Source organism: Ambystoma mexicanum, chromosome 5q (assembly GCF_040938575.1).
Source record: "Ambystoma mexicanum isolate Mex_15411 chromosome 5q, UKY_AmexF1_1, whole genome shotgun sequence".
NCBI classification, from domain to species: Eukaryota; Metazoa; Chordata; class Amphibia; order Caudata; family Ambystomatidae; genus Ambystoma; species Ambystoma mexicanum.
Window position 1 is genome coordinate 320611349 of NC_090933.1, and position 27123 is coordinate 320638471.

Below are 27123 nucleotides of genomic sequence, written 5' to 3' on the forward strand. Positions count from 1 at the left end.
AAGGAGCACTCTCCAACCCCTCTTTAATCAGGGCCAATGGACCTCTGACTGGATCTCCATAGAGAAGTACAAAGGGACTGTAACCAACTCCCTCCTGAGGGACTTCTCTATAAGCAAAGAGAAGGCACGGCAGTAGAAGGTCCAACTTTCTTGTAATGAGTTCCTCTAAAGCACCTATCATGCTCTTCATAGTATGATTAAACCTCTCTACCAGTCCATTTGTCTGTGGATGGTAGGTTGTAGAGAACTTGTAAGTGACACCACTGTTTTTCCACATGGCCTGCATGTATTGGGACATACAATTGGATCCCCTGTCGGATATCACTTCCTTAGGAAACCCTACTATGGTGAAAATAGTAGAGCCTTAGCCACAGCCTGAGCCGTAACAGTCCTCATAGGTATTGCTTCAGGGTACCTAGTAGCATGGTCTACTACAACCAGGATAAACCTGTTCCCTGAAGATGTGGGAGTGTCAAGGGGACCAACAATGTCGATGCCCACCCTCTCAAAAGGAACTCCCATCACAAGGAGAGGCACCAGGGGTGCCACATTCTTGGCTCCACTCTTGTCAGAGGTTTGGCAAGTGTGACAGCTCCTACAGAATCTGTCAACTTCTGAACCCATCTTAGGCCAGTAGAAGAATAAAGAGAGCCTTTCCTTGGTTTTGTTTTAAACTCAAATGACCAGCCAAAGGTATCTCATGGGCCAACTGTAAGAACTGGAGTCTGTTTGCTAGGGGCACTACAAGTTTTTTGCAGTCCCCTGGGATTAACTCAGTCGGTTCACTGTGGAAGAGGCCATCTTTCCAGTGCAACCTATGCTTCTCAGGCTTTTGCGCATCGGGCTGAGAAGCTGCCTGTAGGCTAAGACCTTCAAGAGTAGGACACGCTCTTTGTCCTCTGCTGAAGTCTGCACTGTTGGGCCCACCTTCTGCCAGTAAAGACTGCAGCTCAGGATGGTCAACCGGGTCTAGATCTCTAACTAAAACAATGTCGTCCTCCAGATCTGATTCTTCAGAAACTGGATCAACCACACAGGGTTTTACCTCACACTCTGCCTCAGAAGGTGGAGGAGTCACAGGTGTGAATATGGACAATCTTGGGGATGTCCTTGTTGGTAGCACAGGGGTGCTATCTGTCTTTTTCTTGGAAGTCTTGGGTTTCCCCTTTGCCTCGTTCTTTCCAGAAATAGTAGCAAGCAGCTCCTGTGGACTGAGAGTGATAGTTTATTCTACTAACTCCTGTGGAGAGCCTCTTAAGGTCCTCTCCCTTGCAGGCCAAGTGAGCTCTTGTTCCCTTTTACTGGGAGGCCTGGGGGTGCTAGACACAACTCCAAGAGTTTTCAGGTAATTAGCCTAAAACAGTACCAAGGCTATTTAAATAGACTGTGGTAGGAAAAATAGGGTAGATACCACTGCCACCAGCCAAATGTTTAAGAAAGGGGAACGAAATAATGTTCCATGAGAAACAGACACAAAGGGCTAACTATTAAACCTTTCCAGAACTCTATGTAAGATAGTTTGTACTGGGTCTGTGAATTTATAAAGACTAATAAAGTACATGTTCTGGGAGACATTAGTCAGTCCTAGAAAATGGAGTTTAAAGTAGGATGTCTGAAAAAGAAAACCCTGCGTCACTGCACTAATGGTGCTGTGTAACACACAGTAAAAAGATGATTCCTATGGAGTAGGTGAAGCTCCACAGTCTATGAACACAAAAATGTTAATCACACACAGCAAAACACATGTAAGAATGGGAAAAAAGGCTCACACTCTTACCAGGTGAGAAAAAAATCCTAGAAATCCAGCTAAGCCGCTGAGAGACTCAGTAGGTAAGAGAAATTAGCCATTCTGGAGAATTCTCCCTAACATGCATTTTACATCTTTTGAAAACTGACAGAAAAGTACTTGATGACTTTGATGAAGGTTTTCAGGAGCTCTAAAGAGCTGTACATTGCATACTAGTAAATTTCTAGACACCTCCTATATGTATTAAAAATTAACATTAAAGTTAAATGTAACTTTAATGTGAACTTTCATATGTATAATGGGAATAAAATGCACAAGCAGAATATGACACACACTTGCCACACACTCTTACAGCACATAATCTAATAACACTCCTATGACATGTCCTCCTTCTACACACATTCCTATGACTTCCTAATTCACATTCCACACATCCCGAACTAACATCCCCTTTCGCTAATGACCTCAATATCCTAGCAGACATCTACAAAGATGTCATCACTAAAGCTAATAATGAAATAGCACCACTCAAATGGAAAAAAGAAAAGAAATCACTACACACCAACACTTGGTTCACTGAAGAACTGCACTCAATGCGCTCCCACAAACGAGAAGCACTAAAAAACTGGCAAACCAACCCCTGTAGCAGTGCCAAAAACAAATTCAACTTAATCTCCCACCAATACAGAACAGCCATCACCGCTGCCAAAGCCAACGCCTTCAACACATGAATCTCTAATGCCAAATCACACCCTAAAGAAATGTTCGCCATTTTTAAAGAGCTCACCCCCCCCTCCCCCAATACACCTCATGAAATAATCAAAGATGAAGCTTGGTGTGCTAATATCCAAGCTGCCATGCTACACAAAATTGACCTTCTCCAAAAGAAAATCAAAGACCATTGCAAAGCATTACCTCAACTGACAGGAACCAAGCCTACCAACTCCACACCCGCCTCGTCTAAGCCCACCATACCTGACTTCTCCTTCAGGGATGTCACTGAACCTGAAGTTATCAACTTACTAAAAAATCTCAAACCCTCCCCTTGTAAAGGCGATATATGCCAGTCCAAGCTCATCAAAGACTGCGCAGACTGCTTTGCACCGCTCTTTATGACCTTCATCAATGCGTCCTTTAAATCAGGCGTTATCCAAGCTAGCCTCAAAGGGGCCTGGGTCCACCCCCTCCTAAAAAAACCTACCCTCGACCCCCTTTAACCCAACAACTACAGACCGATAACTACTGTGCCATTCCTCCTGAAATTATTGGACAAAGCTGCACATTGCCAAATCCAACACTTTCTGGAAACCCACTCCATCCTAGGGACCAGGAAATCAGGCTTCTGGAAAGGACACGGCACCGAAACAGCCCTGCTGGATCTAAAGAGTCAGATCACCCAAATCATGGATAAGGGCACGCCAGCCCTATTGCTCCTCATAGATATCTCAGCTGCATTCGATCTGGTTGATCACAAGACCCTCACCTAACACCTCACACACAGCCAATTTCTCTAAGAATCAGCTCTCTGGATCACCTCCTTCTTTGAGGGAAGAGCCATGAAGGTCTTCTCGGACCCTGCTAACACCAAACCCACTACAATCCATTGCAGGGTCCCTCAAGGATCCTGCACTGCACCCACACTTTACAACTTGTTCACTAAGCCTCTCTTTGACAAACTTGACTCTATGATACTAGGTCAACAGAGCACCCTAGACAAACTGGTCAAATTGTACGCCAACTTCTCCATTGACAACTCCATCATCCCCGTATCCACAGCTGTGAAGACCCTAGGAGTATACCTAGACTCCTCACTATCAATGACCAGGCAAGTCAGCATAATCACTTCCTCATCTGTGCATACCACCAAACTTATAAACGCCATCAAGCCATACCTCTCAAAACCTAACTGCCCTTCAATAACCAGAGCAACCATTGGAGCCAAACTGGGCTATTGCAATGCCCTCCTAGCAGGCACATCGGCAAACAACCTTAACAGACTACAAGTCACACAGAACAATGCTCTCTGGGCTGCTCTTAGCATCCCAAGAAGAGAGCATATCTCCGAGACCAGACACTCAGCCCAATGGCTCCCGGTCAAAGAGCAGATCACACTCAAAATCCTCACCCTCACACACAAATGCCCCTCTCTTTCTGCCCCGTCCTACCTATCAGAGACCATCTCCAAACCCTCCACATCACGTCCCACCAGGACGCAATACACCAACTTACTCCATATCCCACGCATCAAAAAAGCCAAAGTTGGTGGCCTAAGCTTCCCCTACATTGCTGCCAAGTCCTGGAACGCTCTACCTGCAGACATTTGAGCAGAGAACTCACTCCCGATTTTTCGTAGGAAACTTAAGACCTCCTTCCTTGCACAATAATATGTGACACTCGCTAACCTATGTAAATATACTGCACTGTAAATTTGTACAAATGTGATACCTGCTCCTGTAAATTATGTATTACTTGTGTATATGCAACTAAGATATGTCTGTAACAAGCGCCACAATGCCCCCGGGTGGACGTGCACTCTACAAATCCGAATAAATAATAATAATAATATTTTACATGTTCCTTTGACAGGTGCACCTACTACACATAATATGTGAACATATGACACATGCTCCTATGATACATGATCCAATACACACACTTATCACACACTCTTACACCACACACTCTTAAGATACGCACTCCTACAACATGTGATCAAATAATATGAGTTGCTATGGCATGTGCAGCTACTGTATATGCTCTGACTACACCCATGACACATGCTCCATCAACATGCATTTTACAACATTACACTCTTATTACAACATTAAATAGTTAAAAAAAAGTTGAAATTATTTGAAAATAATGTTTTGCAAAAGATGTAAGGGTAAACCAGCAAAACGTAGTCTACAAATATAAAATATAATCTGACAACATAATACACTTTTTGAATTGAAAAAAAATTATTAATAATGGAATTATGTAATGAGGTGGAAGGAGGCCGCAGTATTGCACCAGATCATTAATGGGGTACTTTGATGAGTAAGAACGAGGGGGGGTAATGCAATGGATTACTATTGGGGTACTTGTAAGAGGAAGAGGGAGATCACAGTGATGTAATGGATTGCTAATTTGGACGTGGATTACGAAAATGATTACTAATGGCGCACTAGGATAACAAAAGAGGAGGTGGGGTAAATAACATATTACTAATGGGGTACTGGGACGAGGTTGAGGGAGACAGACAATTGAGCACTGGTAGAAGAGAATGGTGTTGAAAATGTAAACCATTACTAATGGGCTACTGGGATGAGGAAGAGGTGGCAATGCAATAAATTATGAGTGGGGTACTGGGACAAGGAAGAGGTAGGTGTGGGTAATAGAGCACTGGTATGAGGAAGTAAGGGGTGGAGTAATTGAGTACTAGAACGAGGAAAAGGGACGTGGGATAATGTATAGGATTTTTTAATCAAATTCTGGGTGCACCAGGGTTTGCAGTAATTTACTGGATTATGAATGTGGTACCAGGATGAGGAAGAGAGATGTTGGGTTAATGTAAGAGATTGATATATGGAACTGGGGCAAGATTGAGAGAGGTGGGAGGAATGCAACAGATTACTATTGGGGAACTGAAATCAGGAAGAGGGTGTATGGTAATGAGCATTGCTAATGGGTACTAGGATGGGGAATAGGGAGGTGGGGTAGGTAATGCAAATTATTCAGGGTACTAGTATGAGTAACAGGGAGTCAAGGTATTGCAACACATTACTAATAGGGTACTGGGAAGAGGAGGAAGGAGCTGTGGTAATGTAAAGGATTACTAATGTGGTAATTGGAAGAGGAAGAAAGATGTGGAGGTAATGCAATGGGTTATTATTGGTGTTACAGAGATGAGAAAGATGGAGGTGGGATAATGGAGTACTGAGAAGGCGGAGAGGGAGCTGGGAGTAATGTAACAAAATACTAATGGAATCCTGGGATGAGAAACTGGTGGTGCCAGTACTGTAATGGATTACTAATTGGTTCTTGGAGTAATTGGACTAGGAGAACATGGTGGTGGTAACATAAAGGTTTAATAATGAGCATTGGTATAAGGAATAGAAAGGTGGGGCAATGCAACCGTTTACTAATGGGGTACTGGGACTAGAGGGATGCAGGGAATTGCAATAGATTATGAGTGGGGTACTGGGATAAGGTAGAAGGAAGTAAGGGTAATGGAGTACTGGGATGAGGAAGTGAAAGGTGGGGTAATGGAGTACTGGAATGAGGAAGAGGGAGGTTTGGTAATGTAATGGATTACTATAGGGTGCTGAGACGAGGATGAGAGAGGCAATGATAATGGAGTTTTTGGATGAGGAAGGAGTGAGTTGGTGTTAAGGTAAGACATTTCTAATTGGTTACTGGGTTGAGGAAGAGGGATGGATTTGGGGTAACAAATCAGCTTACTATTGGAGTACTTGGCCAAGTAAGAGGGAGGTGTGGATAATGCAACATATTACTATTGGACTACTGGGTTGAGGAAGAGGGAGGTGTTGCTCATGTCAGAGTTTACAGATGGGCACTTGAAAAAGGAAGAGGGATTTGGGGTTAATGGAGTACTGAGACAAGAAGTATGGAGGCAGGGGTAATGAAATACTGGTATGAAGAAGATGGACGTGGGGATAATGTATCAGATCACTAATGGGATAATGGGACAAGGAAGAGGGATGTGTTGGGGATGCAACACATTTCTATTGGGGAACTGGAAAGCAGAAGAAGGAGATGGGTAGGGGTAGTGCAACATGCCACTAATTTAGTACTGGGATGAGGAATACGGAGGTGGGGGACCTAAACAGATCACCAATCGGTTACTGGGACAAGGAAGAGGTGGTGAGGGTAATTACTAGTGGGGTATTGGGATGAGAAAGTTGGAGGTGGGGTTAGTGGAGTACTGGGATGAGGAGGAGGGAGACAGGTTTCATTAGGTACTGATGCAAGGAAGATGGTGGTGATAATGTAACACATTTGTAATGGGGTAATTGGACAAGAAAGAGGGATGTTGGTGCAACCCACAAATACATATTGCAGTATCGGCATGTGGAACAATGAGGTAGGGGTAGTGGAGATTACTATTCGGGTACAGGACAAAGAAGATGATGGTAGGATTAATGGCGTACTGGGATGAGGAGGTGGGAGGTATAGGTTATGTAATGGCTTACTATTGGGGTACTGGGACAAGGAGGAGGATGGTGGTGGTGGTAAAATAACTGATTACTAATGGGGTACTGGATGAGGAAGAGGGAGTTGGGTGTAATGGAGTACTTGGATGAGGACGTGTGAGGCTGGGATAATAGAGTATTGGGACGAGGAAGATAGAGGTGATGAAAATGTATTGGATTATTGATTGGGAAACGGGATGAGGAAGCTGGATTTTGGGGTAATGCAACAGATTATAATTGGGGTACTGGAATGAGGAAGAAGGAGGTAGTGGTACTGGGAAAGAGTTGGGGTAATGGAGTACTGAGATGAAGTAGAAGGAGGTGCTAACAATGAAACACATCACTAGTATGTGCTGGTAGAAGGAAGAGGGAGTTGGGGCTAATGCAATAATGTACTATTGAGGTACTAGGATGAGGAAGATGGAGGTTGTGGCAATGGAACTGATTACTAATTTGGTACTGGATGAGGAAAAAGGGAGGTGGGGGTAATGGAGTACTTGGACAAGGATGTGTGAGGCTGGGATAATAGAGTATTGGGACACGGAAGAGTGAGATGGTGATCATGTATTGGAATACTGATGGGAAATGGAATGAGGAAGATGGATTTCGGGGTAATGCAACAGATTATAATTGGGATTCTGGAATTAGGGTGAGATAGAATGAGGTGCTAGCAATGAAACACATCACTAATGGGTACTGGGACAAGGTAGAGGGAGTTGGGGGTAATGCAATAATGTACTATTGAGGTACTGGGATGAGGAAGAGGTAGGTGGGGAAATTGTGTGCAGGGATGAAGGGGAGTGCAGTGGAGGTAATGGAGTACTGGTAACTGGAAGAGGGAGGCAATATGGTAAATGATCACTAATTTGATACTGGGACCCAGAAGAGTGAGTTGGGGATAATGCAAACAGATAACTAATGGGATACTGGCATAAGAAAAAGGAAGGTGGGGAAATGGACTGAATGCATGCCAAGAAAATCTTAATCTTCACTGTTAAATCATGTGACACACCTGTCTATTCAAAACAAAGGCTATTGGAAATATGAATCGGCACCACATGAGCTTCTTTTGAAAACGTTGTGTTCATTATAAAACAAATGAAAGCTTTTAAAGGTAATCCAACAACCACAATAGACCACTAATACCACCCTCCCTCACATGTTTGGTTACTTTACAAAGCAATCCCTGTTTTTTTTACAGTAATTAAAAACAGGGATTACTTCCTGATTTCAATTAAATACTTCTCTTCCTCTACTAGCATTTACTGTGCTTGCTACATCTCGATTCTTCATATTTATTTTGCCACTAGAAATTAATATAGATATCAGATCTCAGATCTCAGATAAATGTTCAAAAAATATTCACTATGCCCAGACCTCAAACCTTCCACAAATCCATCTGTTTTACCCTGCCCACATGGTACCCAGCTTCAAAATGCCCCATACTCACTCCCCTTATATATGTTTAGGTTTGTTTTAAAAGAGCATGAGTCTAGATTCAGTTCTTGATTTTCTAGATGGTTGGTTTATCATGAATGAAAAGCTTTGGATCTAGCAATGCATCATGGGAGATATTGATAACTTTGTGGGTACCGGGTCATCCTGCTCTCTACCAAATAAAAAAGAAGAAATATTGGCTACAGTTTGGGCTGTGCACATGAGCAAACATTTGACATTTTCCATAGGAGAAAACAAACGCAAAAAAAAAAAAAAAAAAGAACAGATGTGCAAAGAATCTTTCAGTTTAGGGGGATTGGGCTAGAAATCCATTTTTGGAATATTTCATGTTGATCCTTCCTACAGTTGAAAATGTATTAGACATAGAGGGCCTGATTCATGGAAGTGTTTTATAATGGTGCAATCCTATAGTAAAACGCTCCATGAATCAGGCCCAGAACGTTTGCATTTCCTATCGATGAGAGAATTCACCTTTAATATAGGGTACATATACAAACTTCAGATCATTATGAATTTCTGAATGCACATTTCTGATAGAAAAAAGAAGGTGGGTGAGGCGCGCACTCCCGGTCCTGGTCAATTGAACCTGTTGCAAAAAATATAATAAGTAGCTGGGTCAAATCCCAAAATGGACAAATATTCACAGGGTTAGATCCCTTCTGCTGCAAATCAGGTACTCAGTAATAACAGGGTTAGATCTCTTGCTGCAAATCAGGTACTCAGTAATAACAGGGTTAAATCCCTCAGCTGCAGTTCTGTGGTCTGTAGTTGTTCTCCTCCTAGCACTTTCTTATCTCAAATAATCATCAGGGAGGCTGTTGAGCAGGTGTGTCTAATTAGACTCAAAGGATTCTGGTAGCTGTAGTGAAAACGTTTTTTTCTGTTCAGGTGACCAGCAACCGACACCCCTCCAAAGCACAAGTCCTTCCCAAATTTGGGGGAGGGGAGAGAACCATCTTTATGATTCTCCAAAGTGGGGCACAGTCACCCCGTGGCGCTGCCTCTGGAGCCCGGGACTCCCATAGCATTCAGTACAAAAAAGAAGGTGGGTGAGGCGCGCACTCCCGGTCCTGGTCAATTGAACCTGTTGCAAAAAAAATAATAAGTAGCTGGGTCAAATCCCAAAATGGACAACTATTCACAGGGTTAGATCCCTTCTGCTGCAAATCAGGTACTCAGTAATAACAGGGTTAGATCCCTTGCTGCAAATCAGGTACTCAGTAATAACAGGGTTAAATCCCTCAGCTGCAGTTCTGTGGTCTGTAGTTGTTCTCCTCCTAGCACTTTCTTATCTCAAATAATCATCAGGGAGGCTGTTGAGCAGGTGTGTCTAATTAGACTCAAAGGATTCTGGTAGCTGTAGTGAAAACGTTTTTTTCTGTTCAGGTGACCAGCAACCGACACCCCTCCAAAGCACAAGTCCTTCCCAAATTTGGGGGAGGGGAGAGAACCATCTTTATGATTCTCCAAAGTGGGGCACAGTCACCCCGTGGCGCTGCCTCTGGAGCCCGGACTCCCATAGCATTCAGTACAAAAAAGAAGGTGGGTGAGGCGCGCACTCCCGGTCCTGGTCAATTGAACCTGTTGCAAAAAATATAATAAGTAGCTGGGTCAAATCCCAAAATGGACAAATATTCACAGGGTTAGATCCCTTCTGCTGCACATCAGGTACTCAGTAATAACAGGGTTAGATCCCTTGCTGCAAATCAGGTACTCAGTAATAACAGGGTTAAATCCCTCAGCTGCAGTTCTGTGGTCTGTAGTTGTTCTCCTCCTAGCACTTTCTCAACTCAAATAATCATCAGGGAGGCTGTTGAGCAGGTGTGTCTAATTAGACTCAAAGGATTCTGGTAGCTGTAGTGAAAACGTTTTTTTCTGTTCAGGTGACCAGCAACCGACACCCCTCCAAAGCACAAGTCCTTCCCAAATTTGGGGGAGGGGAGAGAACCATCTTTATGATTCTCCAAAGTGGGGCACAGTCACCCCGTGGCGCTGCCTCTGGAGCCCGGGACTCCCATAGCATTCAGTACAAAAAAGAAGGTGGGTGAGGCGCGCACTACCGGTCCTGGTCAATTGAACCTGTTGCAAAAAATATAATAAGTAGCTGGGTCAAATCCCGAAATGGACAAATATTCACAGGGTTAGATCCCTTCTGCTGCAAATCAGGTACTCAGTAATAACAGGGTTAGATCCCTTGCTGCAAATCAGGTACTCAGTAATAACAGGGTTAAATCCCTCAGCTGCAGTTCTGTGGTCTGTAGTTGTTCTCCTCCTAGCACTTTCTTATCTCAAATAATCATCAGGGAGGCTGTTGAGCAGGTGTGTCTAATTAGACTCAAAGGATTCTGGTAGCTGTAGTGAAAACGTTTTTTTCTGTTCAGGTGACCAGCAACCGACACCCCTCCAAAGCACAAGTCCTTCCCAAATTTGGGGGAGGGGAGAGAACCATCTTTATGATTCTCCAAAGTGGGGCACAGTCACCCCGTGGCGCTGCCTCTGGAGCCCGGGACTCCCATAGCATTCAGTACAAAAAAGAAGGTGGGTGAGGCGCGCACTCCCGGTCCTGGTCAATTGAACCTGTTGCAAAAAATATAATAAGTAGCTGGGTGAAATCCCAAAATGGACAAATATTCACAGGGTTAGATCCCTTCTGCTGCAAATCAGGTACTCAGTAATAACAGGGTTAGATCCCTTGCTGCAAATCAGGTACTCAGTAATAACAGGGTTAAATCCCTCAGCTGCAGTTCTGTGGTCTGTAGTTGTTCTCCTCCTAGCACTTTCTTATCTCAAATAATCATCAGTGAGGCTGTTGAGCAGGTGTGTCTAATTAGACTCAAAGGATTCTGGTAGCTGTAGTGAAAACGTTTTTTTCTGTTAAGGTGACCAGCAACCGACACCCCTCCAAAGCAAAAGTCCTTCCCAAATTTGGGGGAGGGGAGAGAACCATCTTTATGATTCTCCAAAGTGGGGCACAGTCACCCCATGGCGCTGCCTCTGGAGCCCGGGACTCCCATAGCATTCAGTACAAAAAAGAAGGTGGGTGAGGCGCGCACTCCCGGTCCTGGTCAATTAAACCTGTTGCAAAAAATATAATAAGTAGCTGGGTCAAATCCCGAAATGGACAAATATTCACAGGGTTAGATCCCTTCTGCTGCAAATCAGGTACTCAGTAATAACAGGGTTAGATCCCTTGCTGCAAATCAGGTACTCAGTAATAACAGGGTTAAATCCCTCTGCTGCAGCTACCAGAATCCTTTGAGTCTAATTAGACACACCTGCTCAACAGCCTCCCTGATGATTATTTGAGATAAGAAAGCGCTAGGAGGAGAACAACTACAGACCACAGAACTGCAGCTGAGGGATTTAACCCTGTTATTACTGAGTACCTGATTTGCAGCAAGGGATCTAACCCTGTTATTACTGAGTACCTGATTTGCAGCAGAAGGGATCTAACCCTGTGAATATTTGTCCATTTTGGGATCCGACCCAGCTACTTATTATATTTTTTGCAACAGGTTCAATTGACCAGGACTGGGAGTGCGCGCCTCACCCACCTTCTTTTTTGTACTGAATGCTATGGGAGTCCCGGGCTCCAGAGGCAGCACCACGGGGTGACTGTGCCCCACTTTGGAGAATCATAAAGATGGTTCTCTCCCCTCCCCCAAATTTGGGAAGGACTTCTGCTTTGGAGGGGTGTCGGTTGCTGGTCACCTGAACAAGAAAAAAACGTTTTCACTACAGCTACCAGAATCCTTTGAGTCTAATTAGACACACCTGCTCAACAGCCTCCCTGATGATTATTTGAGATAAGAAAGCGCTAGGAGGGGAACAACTACAGACCACAGAACTGCAGCTGAGGGATTTAACCCTGTTATTACTGAGTACCTGATTTGCAGCAAGGGATCTAACCCTGTTATTACTGAGTACCTGATTTGCAGCAGAAGGGATCTAACCCTGTGAATATTTGTCCATTTTGGGATTTGACCCAGCTACTTATTATATTTTTTGCAACAGGTTCAATTGACCAGGACCGGGAGTGCGCGCCTCACCCACCTTCTTTTTTGTACTGAATGCTATGGGAGTCCCGGGCTCCAGAGGCAGCGCCACGGGGTGACTGTGCCCCACTTTGGAGAATCATAAAGATGGTTCTCTCCCCTCCCCCAAATTTGGGAAGGACTTGTGCTTTGGAGGGGTGTCGGTTGCTGGTCACCTGAACAAGAAAAAAACGTTTTCACTACAGCTACCAGAATCCTTTGAGTCTAATTAGACACACCTGCTCAACAGCCTCCCTGATGATTATTTGAGATAAGAAAGCGCTAGGAGGAGAACAACTACAGACCACAGAACTGCAGCTGAGGGATTGAACCCTGTTATTACTGAGTACCTGATTTGCAGCAAGGGATCTAACCCTGTTATTACTGAGTACCTGATTTGCAGCAGAAGGGATCTAACCCTGTGAATATGTGTCCATTTTGGGATTTGACCCAGCTACTTATTATATTTTTTGCAACAGGTTCAATTGACCAGGACCGGGAGTGCGCGCCTCACCCACCTTCTTTTTTGTACTGAATGCTATGGGAGTCACGGGCTCCAGAGGCAGCGCCACGGGGTGACTGTGCCCCACTTTGGAGAATCATAAAGATGGTTCTCTCCCCTCCCCCAAATTTGGGAAGGACTTGTGCTTTGGAGGGGTGTCGATTGCTGGTCACCTGAACAAGAAAAAAACGTTTTCACTACAGCTACCAGAATCCTTTGAGTCTAATTAGACACACCTGCTCAACAGCCTCCCTGATGATTATTTGAGATAAGAAAGCGCTAGGAGGAGAACAACTACAGACCACAGAACTGCAGCTGAGGGATTTAACCCTGTTATTACTGAGTACCTGATTTGCAGCAAGGGATCTAACGCTGTTATTACTGAGTACCTGATTTGCAGCAGAAGGGATCTAACCCTGTGAATATTTGTCCATTTTGGGATTTGACCCAGCTACTTATTATATTTTTTGCAACAGGTTCAATTGACCAGGACCGGGAGTGCGCGCCTCACCCACCTTCTTTTTTTGTACTGAATGCTATGGGAGTCCCGGGCTCCAGAGGCAGCGCCACGGGGTGACTCTGCCCCACTTTGGAGAATCATAAAGATGGTTCTCTCCCCTCCCCCAAATTTGGGAAGGACTTGTGCTTTGGAGGGGTGTCGGTTGCTGGTCACCTGAACAAGAAAAAAACGTTTTCACTACAGCTACCAGAATCCTTTGAGTCTAATTAGACACACCTGCTCAACAGCCTCCCTGATGATTATTTGAGATAAGAAAGCGCTAGGAGGAGAACAACTACAGACCACAGAACTGCAGCTGAGGGATTTAACCCTGTTATTACTGAGTACCTGATTTGCAGCAAGGGATCTAACCCTGTTATTACTGAGAACCTGATTTGCAGCAGAAGGGATCTAACCCTGTGAAAATTTGTCCATTTTGGGATTTGACCCAGCTACTTATTATATTTTTTGCAACAGGTTCAATTGACCAGGACCGGGAGTGCGCGCCTCACCCACCTTCTTTTTTGTACTGAATGCTATGGGAGTCCCGGGCTATACAGGCAGCGCCACGGGGTGACTGTGCCCCACTTTGGAGAATCATAAAGATGGTTCTCTCCCCTCCCCCAAATTTGGGAAGGACTTGTGCTTTGGAGGGGTGTCGGTTGCTGGTCACCTGAACAAGAAAAAAACGTTTTCACTACAGCTACCAGAATCCTTTGAGTCTAATTAGACACACCTGCTCAACAGCCTCCCTGATGATTATTTGAGATAAGAAAGCGCTAGGAGGAGAACAACTACAGACCACAGAACCGCAGCTGAGGGATTTAACCCTGTTATTACTGAGTACCTGATTTGCAGCAAGGGATCTAACCCTGTTATTACTGAGTACCTGATTTGCAGCAGAAGGGATCTAACCCTGTGAATATTTGTCCATTTTGGGATTTGACCCAGCTACTTATTATATTTTTTGCAACAGGTTCAATTGACCAGGACCGGGAGTGCGCGCCTCACCCACCTTCTTTTTTGTACTGAATGCTATGGGAGTCCCGGGCTCCAGAGGCAGCGCCACGGGGTGACTGTGTCCCACTTTGGAGAATCATAAAGATGGTTCTCTCCCCTCCCCCAAATTTGGAAAGGACTTGTGCTTTGGAGGGGTGTCGGTTGCTGGTCACCTGAACAAGAAAAAAACGTTTTCACTACAGCTACCAGAATCCTTTGAGTCTAATTAGACACACCTGCTCAACAGCCTCCCTGATGATTATTTGAGATAAGAAAGCGCTAAGAGGAGAACAACTACAGACCACAGAACTGCAGCTGAGGGATTTAACCCTGTTATTACTGAGTACCTGATTTGCAGCAAGGGATCTAACCCTGTTATTACTGAGTACCTGATTTGCAGCAGAAGGGATCTAACCCTGTGAATATGTGTCCATTTTGGGATTTGACCCAGCTACTTATTATATTTTTTGCAACAGGTTCAATTGACCAGGACCGGGAGTGCGCGCCTCACCCACCTTCTTTTTTGTACTGAATGCTATGGGAGTCCCGGGCTCCAGAGGCAGCGCCACGGGGTGACTGTGCCCCACTTTGGAGAATCATAAAGATGGTTCTCTCCCCTCCCCCAAATTTGGGAAGGACTTGTGCTTTGGAGGGGTGTCGATTGCTGGTCACCTGAACAAGAAAAAAACGTTTTCACTACAGCTACCAGAATCCTTTGAGTCTAATTAGACACACCTGCTCAACAGCCTCCCTGATGATTATTTGAGTTAAGAAAGTGCTAGGAGGAGAACAACTACAGACCACAGAACTGCAGCTGAGGGATTTAACCCTGTTATTACTGAGTACCTGATTTGCAGCAAGGGATCTAACCCTGTTATTACTGAGTACCTGATTTGCAGCAGAAGGGATCTAACCCTGTGAATATTTGTCCATTTTGGGATTTGACCCAGCTACTTATTATATTTTTTGCAACAGGTTCAATTGACCAGGACCGGGAGTGCGCGCCTCACCCACCTTCTTTTTTGTACTGAATGCTATGGGAGTCCCGGGCTCCAGAGGCAGCGCCACGGGGTGACTGTGCCCCACTTTGGAGAATCATAAAGATGGTTCTCTCCCCTCCCCCAAATTTGGGAAGGACTTGTGCTTTGGAGGGGTGTCGGTTGCTGGTCACCTGAACAAGAAAAAAACATTTTCACTACAGCTACCAGAATCCTTTGAGTCTAATGAGACACACCTGCTCAACAGCCTCCCTGATGATTATTTGAGATAAGAATGCGCTAGGAGGAGAACAACTACAGACCACAGAACTGCAGCTGAGGGATTTAACCCTGTTATTACTGAGTACCTGATTTGCAGCAAGGGATCTAACCCTGTTATTACTGAGTACCTGATTTGCAGCAGAAGGGATCTAACCCTGTGAATATTTGTCCATTTTGGGATTTGACCCAGCTACTTATTATATTTTTTGCAACAGGTTCAATTGACCAGGACCGGGAGTGCGCGCCTCACCCACCTTCTTTTTTGTACTGAATGCTATGGGAGTCCCGGGCTCCAGAGGCAGCGCCACGGGGTGACTGTGCCCCACTTTGGAGAATCATAAAGATGGTTCTCTCCCCTCTCCCAAATTTGGGAAGGACTTGTGCTTTGGAGGGGTGTCGGTTGCTGGTCACCTGCACAAGAAAAAAACGTTTTCACTACAGCTACCAGAATCCTTTGAGTCTAATTAGACACACCTGCTCAACAGCCTCCCTGATGATTATTTGAGATAAGAAAGCGCTAGGAGGATAACAAATACAGACCACAGAACCGCAGCTGAGGTATTTAACCCTGTTATTACTGAGTACCTGATTTGCAGCAAGGGATCTAACCCTGTTATTACTGAGTACCTGATTTGCAGCAGAAGGGATCTAACCCTGTGAATATTTGTCCATTTTGGGATTTGACCCAGCTACTTATTATATTTTTTGCAACAGGTTCAATTGACCAGGACCGGGAGTGCGCGCCTCACCCACCTTCTTTTTTGTACTGAATGCTATGGGAGTCCCGGGCTCCAGAGGCAGCGCCACGGGGTGACTGTGCCCCACTTTGGAGAATCAAAAAGATGGTTCTCTCCCCTCCCCCAAATTTGGGAAGGACTTGTGCTTTGGAGGGGTGTCGGTTGCTGGTCACCTGAACAAGAAAAAAACGTTTTCACTACAGCTACCAGAATCCTTTGAGTCTAATTAGACACACCTGCTCAACAGCCTCCCTGATGATTATTTGAGATAAGAAAGCGCTAGGAGGATAACAAATACAGACCACAGAACCGCAGCTGAGGTATTTAACCCTGTTATTACTGAGTACCTGATTTGCAGCAAGGGATCTAACCCTGTTATTACTGAGTACCTGATTTGCAGCAGAAGGGATCTAACCCTGTGAATATTTGTCCATTTTGGGATTTGACCCAGCTACTTATTATATTTTTTGCAACAGGTTCAATTGACCAGGACCGGGAGTGCGCGCCTCACCCACCTTCTTTTTTGTACTGAATGCTATGGGAGTCCCGGGCTCCAGAGGCAGCGCCACGGGGTAACTGTGCCCCACTTTGGAGAATCATAAAGATGGTTCTCTCCCCTCTCCCAAATTTGGGAAGGACTTGTGCTTTGGAGGGGTGTCGGTTGCTGGTCACCTGCACAAGAAAAAAACGTTTTCACTACAGCTACCAGAATCCTTTGAGTCTAATTAGACACACCTGCTCAACAGCCTCCCTGATGATTATTTGAGATAAGAAAGCGCTAGGAGGAGAACAACTACAGACCACAGAACTGCAGCTGAGGGATTTAACCCTGTTATTACTGAGTACCTGATTTGCAGCAAGGGATCTAACCCTGTTATTACTGAGTACCTGATTTGCAGCAGAAGGGATCTAACCCTGTGAATATTTGTCCATTTTGGGATTTGACCCAGCTACTTATTATATTTTTTGCAACAGGTTCAATTGACCAGGACCGGGAGTGCGCGCCTCACCCACCTTCTTTTTTGTACTGAATGCTATGGGAGTCCCGGGCTCCAGAGGCAGCGCCACGGGGTGACTGTGCCCCACTTTGGAGAATCATAAAGATGGTTCTCTCCCCTCCCCCAAATTTGGGAAGGACTTGTGCTTTGGAGGGGTGTCGGTTGCTGGTCACCTGAACAAGAAAAAAACGTTTTCACTACAGCTACCAGAATCCTTTGAGTCTAATTAGACACACCTGCTCAACAGCCTCCCTGATGATTATTTGAGATAAGAAAGCGCTAGGAGGAGAACAACTACAGACCACAGAACTGCAGCTGAGGGATTTAACCCTGTTTATTACTGAGTACCTGATTTGCAGCAAGGGATCTAAACCTGTTATTACTGAGTACCTGATTTGCAGCAGAAGGGATCTACCCCTGTGAATATTTGTCCATTTTGGGATTTGACCCAGCTACTTATTATATTTTTTGCAACAGGTTCAATTGACCAGGACCGGGAGTGCGCGCCTCACCCACCTTCTTTTTTGTACTGAATGCTATGGGAGTCCCGGGCTCCAGAGGCAGCGCCACGGGGTGACTGTGCCCCACTTTGGAGAATCATAAAGATGGTTCTCTCCCCTCTCCCAAATTTGGGAAGGACTTGTGCTTTGGAGGGGTGTCGGTTGCTGGTCACCTGAACAAGAAAAAAACGTTTTCACTACAGCTACCAGAATCCTTTGAGTCTAATTAGACACACCTGCTCAACAGCCTCCCTGATGATTATTTGAGATAAGAAAGCGCTAGGAGGAGAACAACTACAGACCACAGAACTGAAGCTGAGGGATTTAACCCTGTTATTACTGAGTACCTGATTTGCAGCAAGGGATCTAACCCTGTTATTACTGAGTACCTGATTTGCAGCAGAAGGGATCTAACCCTGTGAATATTTGTCCATTTTGGGATTTGACCCAGCTACTTATTATATTTTTTGCAACAGGTTCAATTGACCAGGACCGGGAGTGCGCGCCTCACCCACCTTCTTTTTTGTACTGAATGCTATGGGAGTCCCGGGCTCCAGAGGCAGCGCCACGGGGTGACTGTGCCCCACTTTGGAGAATCATAAAGATGGTTCTCTCCCCTCCCCCAAATTTGGAAAGGACTTGTGCTTTGGAGGGGTGTCGGTTGCTGGTCACCTGAACAAGAAAAAAACGTTTTCACTACAGCTACCAGAATCCTTTGAGTCTAATTAGACACACCTGCTCAACAGCCTCCCTGATGATTATTTGAGATAAGAAAGCGCTAAGAGGAGAACAACTACAGACCACAGAACTGCAGCTGAGGGATTTAACCCTGTTATTACTGAGTACCTGATTTGCAGCAAGGGATCTAACCCTGTTATTACTGAGTACCTGATTTGCAGCAGAAGGGATCTAACCCTGTGAATATGTGTCCATTTTGGGATTTGACCCAGCTACTTATTATATTTTTTGCAACAGGTTCAATTGACCAGGACCGGGAGTGCGCGCCTCACCCACCTTCTTTTTTGTACTGAATGCTATGGGAGTCCCGGGCTCCAGAGGCAGCGCCACGGGGTGACTGTGCCCCACTTTGGAGAATCATAAAGATGGTTCTCTCCCCTCCCCCAAATTTGGGAAGGACTTGTGCTTTGGAGGGGTGTCGATTGCTGGTCACCTGAACAAGAAAAAAACGTTTTCACTACAGCTACCAGAATCCTTTGAGTCTAATTAGACACACCTGCTCAACAGCCTCCCTGATGATTATTTGAGTTAAGAAAGTGCTAGGAGGAGAACAACTACAGACCACAGAACTGCAGCTGAGGGATTTAACCCTGTTATTACTGAGTACCTGATTTGCAGCAAGGGATCTAACCCTGTTATTACTGAGTACCTGATTTGCAGCAGAAGGGATCTAACCCTGTGAATATTTGTCCATTTTGGGATTTGACCCAGCTACTTATTATATTTTTTGCAACAGGTTCAATTGACCAGGACCGGGAGTGCGCGCCTCACCCACCTTCTTTTTTGTACTGAATGCTATGGGAGTCCCGGGCTCCAGAGGCAGCGCCACGGGGTGACTGTGCCCCACTTTGGAGAATCGTAAAGATGGTTCTCTCCCCTCCCCCAAATTTAGGAAGGACTTGTGCTTTGGAGGGGTGTCGGTTGCTGGTCACCTGAACAAGAAAAAAACATTTTCACTACAGCTACCAGAATCCTTTGAGTCTAATTAGACACACCTGCTCAACAGCCTCCCTGATGATTATTTGAGATAAGAATGCGCTAGGAGGAGAACAACTACAGACCACAGAACTGCAGCTGAGGGATTTAACCCTGTTATTACTGAGTACCTGATTTGCAGCAAGGGATCTAACCCTGTTATTACTGAGTACCTGATTTGCAGCAGAAGGGATCTAACCCTGTGAATATTTGTCCATTTTGGGATTTGACCCAGCTACTTATTATATTTTTTGCAACAGGTTCAATTGACCAGGACCGGGAGTGCGCGCCTCACCCACCTTCTTTTTTGTACTGAATGCTATGGGAGTCCCGGGCTCCAGAGGCAGCGCCACGGGGTGACTGTGCCCCACTTTGGAGAATCATAAAGATGGTTCTCTCCCCTCCCCCAAATTTGGGAAGGACTTGTGCTTTGGAGGGGTGTCGGTTGCTGGTCACCTGAACAAGAAAAAAACGTTTTCACTACAGCTACCAGAATCCTTTGAGTCTAATTAGACACACCTGCTCAACAGCCTCCCTGATGATTATTTGAGATAAGAAAGCGCTAGGAGGATAACAAATACAGACCACAGAACCGCAGCTGAGGTATTTAACCCTGTTATTACTGAGTACCTGATTTGCAGCAAGGGATCTAACCCTGTTATTACTGAGTACCTGATTTGCAGCAGAAGGGATCTAACCCTGTGAATATTTGTCCATTTTGGGATTTGACCCAGCTACTTATTATATTTTTTGCAACAGGTTCAATTGACCAGGACCGGGAGTGCGCGCCTCACCCACCTTCTTTTTTGTACTGAATGCTATGGGAGTCCCGGGCTCCAGAGGCAGCGCCACGGGGTGACTGTGCCCCACTTTGGAGAATCATAAAGATGGTTCTCTCCCCTCTCCCAAATTTGGGAAGGACTTGTGCTTTGGAGGGGTGTCGGTTGCTGGTCACCTGCACAAGAAAAAAACGTTTTCACTACAGCTACCAGAATCCTTTGAGTCTAATTAGACACACCTGCTCAACAGCCTCCCTGATGATTATTTGAGATAAGAAAGCGCTAGGAGGAGAACAACTACAGACCACAGAACTGCAGCTGAGGGATTAAACCCTGTTATTACTGAGTACCTGATTTGCAGCAAGGGATCTAACCCTGTTATTACTGAGTACCTGATTTGCAGCAGAAGGGATCTACCCCTGTGAATATTTGTCCATTTTGGGATTTGACCCAGCTACTTATTATATTTTTTGCAACAGGTTCAATTGACCAGGACCGGGAGTGCGCGCCTCACCCACCTTCTTTTTTGTACTGAATGCTATGGGAGTCCCGGGCTCCAGAGGCAGCGCCACGGGGTGACTGTGCCCCACTTTGGAGAATCATAAAGATGGTTCTCTCCCCTCCCCCAAATTTGGAAAGGACTTGTTCTTTGGAGGGGTGTCGGTTGCTGGTCACCTGAACAAGAAAAAAACGTTTTCACTACAGCTACCAGAATCCTTTGAGTCTAATTAGACACACCTGCTCAACAGCCTCCCTGATGATTATTTGAGATAAGAAAGCGCTAAGAGGAGAACAACTACAGACCACAGAACTGCAGCTGAGGGATTTAACCCTGTTATTACTGAGTACCTGATTTGCAGCAAGGGATCTAACCCTGTTATTACTGAGTACCTGATTTGCAGCAGAAGGGATCTAACCCTGTGAATATTTGTCCATTTTGGGATTTGACCCAGCTACTTATTATATTTTTTGCAACAGGTTCAATTGACCAGGACCGGGAGTGCGCGCCTCACCCACCTTCTTTTTTGTACTGAATGCTATGGGAGTCCCGGGCTCCAGAGGCAGCGCCACGGGGTGACTGTGCCCCACTTTGGAGAATCATAAAGATGGTTCTCTCCCCTCCCCCAAATTTGGGAAGGACTTGTGCTTTGGAGGGGTGTCGGTTGCTGGTCACCTGAACAAGAAAAAAACGTTTTCACTACAGCTACCAGAATCCTTTGAGTCTAATTAGACACACCTGCTCAACAGCCTCCCTGATGATTATTTGAGATAAGAAAGCGCTAGGAGGATAACAAATACAGACCACAGAACCGCAGCTGAGGTATTTAACCCTGTTATTACTGAGTACCTGATTTGCAGCAAGGGATCTAACCCTGTTATTACTGAGTACCTGATTTGCAGCAGAAGGGATCTAACCCTGTGAATATTTGTCCATTTTGGGATTTGACCCAGCTACTTATTATATTTTTTGCAACAGGTTCAATTGACCAGGACCGGGAGTGCGCGCCTCACCCACCTTCTTTTTTGTACTGAATGCTATGGGAGTCCCGGGCTCCAGAGGCAGCGCCACGGGGTGACTGTGCCCCACTTTGGAGAATCATAAAGATGGTTCTCTCCCCTCCCCCAAATTTGGGAAGGACTTGTGCTTTGGAGGGGTGTCGGTTGCTGGTCACCTGAACAAGAAAAAAACGTTTTCACTACAGCTACCAGAATCCTTTGAGTCTAATTAGACACACCTGCTCAACAGCCTCCCTGATGATTATTTGAGATTAGAAAGCGCTAGGAGAACAACTACAGACCACAGAACTGCAGCTGAGGGATTTAACCCTGTTATTACTGAGTACCTGATTTGCAGCAAGGGATCTAACCCTGTTATTACTGAGTACCTGATTTGCAGCAGAAGGGATCTAACCCTGTGAATATTTGTCCATTTTGGGATTTGACCCAGCTACTTATTATATTTTTTGCAACAGGTTCAATTGACCAGGACCGGGAGTGCGCGCCTCACCCACCTTCTTTTTTGTACTGAATGCTATGGGAGTCCCGGGCTCCAGAGGCAGCGCCACGGGGTGACTGTGCCCCACTTTGGAGAATCATAAAGATGGTTCTCTCCCCTCCCCCAAATTTGGGAAGGACTTGTGCTTTGGAGGGGTGTCGGTTGCTGGTCACCTGGACAAGAAAAAAACGTTTTCACTACAGCTACCAGAATCCTTTGAGTCTAATTAGACACACCTGCTCAACAGCCTCCCTGATGATTATTTGAGATAAGAAAGCGCTAGGAGGAGAACAACTACAGACCACAGAACTGCAGCTGAGGGATTTAACCCTGTTATTACTGAGTACCTGATTTGCAGCAAGGGATCTAACCCTGTTATTACTGAGTACCTGATTTGCAGCAGAATGGATCTAACCCTGTGAATATTTGTCCATTTTGGGATTTGACCCAGCTACTTATTATATTTTTTGCAACAGGTTCAATTGACCAGGACCGGGAGTGCGCGCCTCACCCACCTTCTTTTTTGTACTGAATGCTATGGGAGTCCCGGGCTCCAGAGGCAGCGCCACGGGGTGACTGTGCCCCACTTTGGAGAATCATAAAGATGGTTCTCTCCCCTCCCCCAAATTTGGGAAGGACTTGTGCTTTGGAGGGGTGTCGGTTGCTGGTCACCTGAACAAGAAAAAAACATTTTCACTACAGCTACCAGAATCCTTTGAGTCTAATTAGACACACCTGCTCAACAGCCTCCCTGATGATTATTTGAGATAAGAATGCGCTAGGAGGAGAACAACTACAGACCACAGAACTGCAGCTGAGGGATTTAACCCTGTTATTACTGAGTACCTGATTTGCAGCAAGGGATCTAACCCTGTTATTACTGAGTACCTGATTTGCAGCAGAAGGGATCTAACCCTGTGAATATTTGTCCATTTTGGGATTTGACCCAGCTACTTATTATATTTTTTGCAACAGGTTCAATTGACCAGGACCGGGAGTGCGCGCCTCACCCACCTTCTTTTTTGTACTGAATGCTATGGGAGTCCCGGGCTCCAGAGGCAGCGCCACGGGGTGACTGTGCCCCACTTTGGAGAATCATAAAGATGGTTCTCTCCCCTCCCCCAAATTTGGGAAGGACTTGTGCTTTGGAGGGGTGTCGGTTGCTGGTCACCTGAACAAGAAAAAAACGTTTTCACTACAGCTACCAGAATCCTTTGAGTCTAATTAGACACACCTGCTCAACAGCCTCCCTGATGATTATTTGAGATAAGAAAGCGCTAGGAGGATAACAAATACAGACCACAGAACCGCAGCTGAGGTATTTAACCCTGTTATTACTGAGTACCTGATTTGCAGCAAGGGATCTAACCCTGTTATTACTGAGTACCTGATTTGCAGCAGAAGGGATCTAACCCTGTGAATATTTGTCCATTTTGGGATTTGACCCAGCTACTTATTATATTTTTTGCAACAGGTTCAATTGACCAGGACCGGGAGTGCGCGCCTCACCCACCTTCTTTTTTGTACTGAATGCTATGGGAGTCCCGGGCTCCAGAGGCAGCGCCACGGGGTGACTGTGCCCCACTTTGGAGAATCATAAAGATGGTTCTCTCCCCTCCCCCAAATTTGGGAAGGACTTGTGCTTTGGAGGGGTGTCGGTTGCTGGTCACCTGAACAAGAAAAAAACGTTTTCACTACAGCTACCAGAATCCTTTGAGTCTAATTAGACACACCTGCTCAACAGCCTCCCTGATGATTATTTGAAATAAGAAAGCGCTAGGAGGAGAACAACTACAGACCACAGAACTGCAGCTGAGGGATTTAACCCTGTTATTACTGAGTACCTGATTTGCAGCAAGGGATCTAACCCTGTTATTACTGAGTACCTGATTTGCAGCAGAATGGATCTAACCCTGTGAATATTTGTCCATTTTGGGATTTGACCCAGCTACTTATTATATTTTTTGCAACAGGTTCAATTGACCAGGACCGGGAGTGCGCGCCTCACCCACCTTCTTTTTTGTACTGAATGCTATGGGAGTCCCGGGCTCCAGAGGCAGCGCCACGGGGTGACTGTGCCCCACTTTGGAGAATCATAAAGATGGTTCTCTCCCCTCCCCCAAATTTGGGAAGGACTTGTGCTTTGGAGGGGTGTCGGTTGCTGGTCACCTGAACAAGAAAAAAACATTTTCACTACAGCTACCAGAATCCTTTGAGTCTAATTAGACACACCTGCTCAACAGCCTCCCTGATGATTATTTGAGATAAGAATGCGCTAGGAGGAGAACAACTACAGACCACAGAACTGCAGCTGAGGGATTTAACCCTGTTATTACTGAGTACCTGATTTGCAGCAAGGGATCTAACCCTGTTATTACTGAGTACCTGATTTGCAGCAGAAGGGATCTAACCCTGTGAATATTTGTCCATTTTGGGATTTGACCCAGCTACTTATTATATTTTTTGCAACAGGTTCAATTGACCAGGACCGGGAGTGCGCGCCTCACCCACCTTCTTTTTTGTACTGAATGCTATGGGAGTCCCGGGCTCCAGAGGCAGCGCCACGGGGTGACTGTGCCCCACTTTGGAGAATCATAAAGATGGTTCTCTCCCCTCCCCCAAATTTGGGAAGGACTTGTGCTTTGGAGGGGTGTCGGTTGCTGGTCACCTGAACAAGAAAAAAACGTTTTCACTACAGCTACCAGAATCCTTTGAGTCTAATTAGACACACCTGCTCAACAGCCTCCCTGATGATTATTTGAGATAAGAAAGCGCTAGGAGGATAACAAATACAGACCACAGAACCGCAGCTGAGGTATTTAACCCTGTTATTACTGAGTACCTGATTTGCAGCAAGGGATCTAACCCTGTTATTACTGAGTACCTGATTTGCAGCAGAAGGGATCTAACCCTGTGAATATTTGTCCATTTTGGGATTTGACCCAGCTACTTATTATATTTTTTGCAACAGGTTCAATTGACCAGGACCGGGAGTGCGCGCCTCACCCACCTTCTTTTTTGTACTGAATGCTATGGGAGTCCCGGGCTCCAGAGGCAGCGCCACGGGGTGACTGTGCCCCACTTTGGAGAATCATAAAGATGGTTCTCTCCCCTCCCCCAAATTTGGGAAGGACTTGTGCTTTGGAGGGGTGTCGGTTGCTGGTCACCTGAACAAGAAAAAAACGTTTTCACTACAGCTACCAGAATCCTTTGAGTCTAATTAGACACACCTGCTCAACAGCCTCCCTGATGATTATTTGAGATAAGAAAGCGCTAGGAGGAGAACAACTACAGACCACAGAACTGCAGCTGAGGGATTTAACCCTGTTATTACTGAGTACCTGATTTGCAGCAAGGGATCTAACCCTGTTATTACTGAGTACCTGATTTGCAGCAGAATGGATCTAACCCTGTGAATATTTGTCCATTTTGGGATTTGACCCAGCTACTTATTATATTTTTTGCAACAGGTTCAATTGACCAGGACCGGGAGTGCGCGCCTCACCCACCTTCTTTTTTGTACTGAATGCTATGGGAGTCCCGGGCTCCAGAGGCAGCGCCACGGGGTGACTGTGCCCCACTTTGGAGAATCATAAAGATGGTTCTCTCCCCTCTCCCAAATTTGGGAAGGACTTGTGCTTTGGAGGGGTGTCGGTTGCTGGTCACCTGCACAAGAAAAAAACGTTTTCACTACAGCTACCAGAATCCTTTGAGTCTAATTAGACACACCTGCTCAACAGCCTCCCTGATGATTATTTGAGATAAGAAAGCGCTAGGAGGAGAACAACTACAGACCACAGAACTGCAGCTGAGTGATTTAACCCTGTTTATTACTGAGTACCTGATTTGCAGCAAGGGATCTAAACCTGTTATTACTGAGTACCTGATTTGCAGCAGAAGGGATCTACCCCTGTGAATATTTGTCCATTTTGGGATTTGACCCAGCTACTTATTATATTTTTTGCAACAGGTTCAATTGACCAGGACCGGGAGTGCGCGCCTCACCCACCTTCTTTTTTGTACTGAATGCTATGGGAGTCCCGGGCTCCAGAGGCAGCGCCACGGGGTGACTGTGCCCCACTTTGGAGAATCATAAAGATGGTTCTCTCCCCTCCCCCAAATTTGGGAAGGACTTGTGCTTTGGAGGGGTGTCGATTGCTGGTCACCTGAACAAGAAAAAAACGTTTTCACTACAGCTACCAGAATCCTTTGAGTCTAATTAGACACACCTGCTCAACAGCCTCCCTGATGATTATTTGAGTTAAGAAAGTGCTAGGAGGAGAACAACTACAGACCACAGAACTGCAGCTGAGGGATTTAACCCTGTTATTACTGAGTACCTGATTTGCAGCAAAGGATCTAACCCTGTTATTACTGAGTACCTGATTTGCAGCAGAAGGGATCTAACCCTGTGAATATTTGTCCATTTTGGGATTTGACCCAGCTACTTATTATATTTTTTGCAACAGGTTCAATTGACCAGGACCGGGAGTGCGCGCCTCACCCACCTTCTTTTTTGTACTGAATGCTATGGGAGTCCCGGGCTCCAGAGGCAGCGCCACGGGGTGACTGTGCCCCACTTTGGAGAATCATAAAGATGGTTCTCTCCCCTCCCCCAAATTTGGAAAGGACTTGTGCTTTGGAGGGGTGTCGGTTGCTGGTCACCTGAACAAGAAAAAAACGTTTTCACTACAGCTACCAGAATCC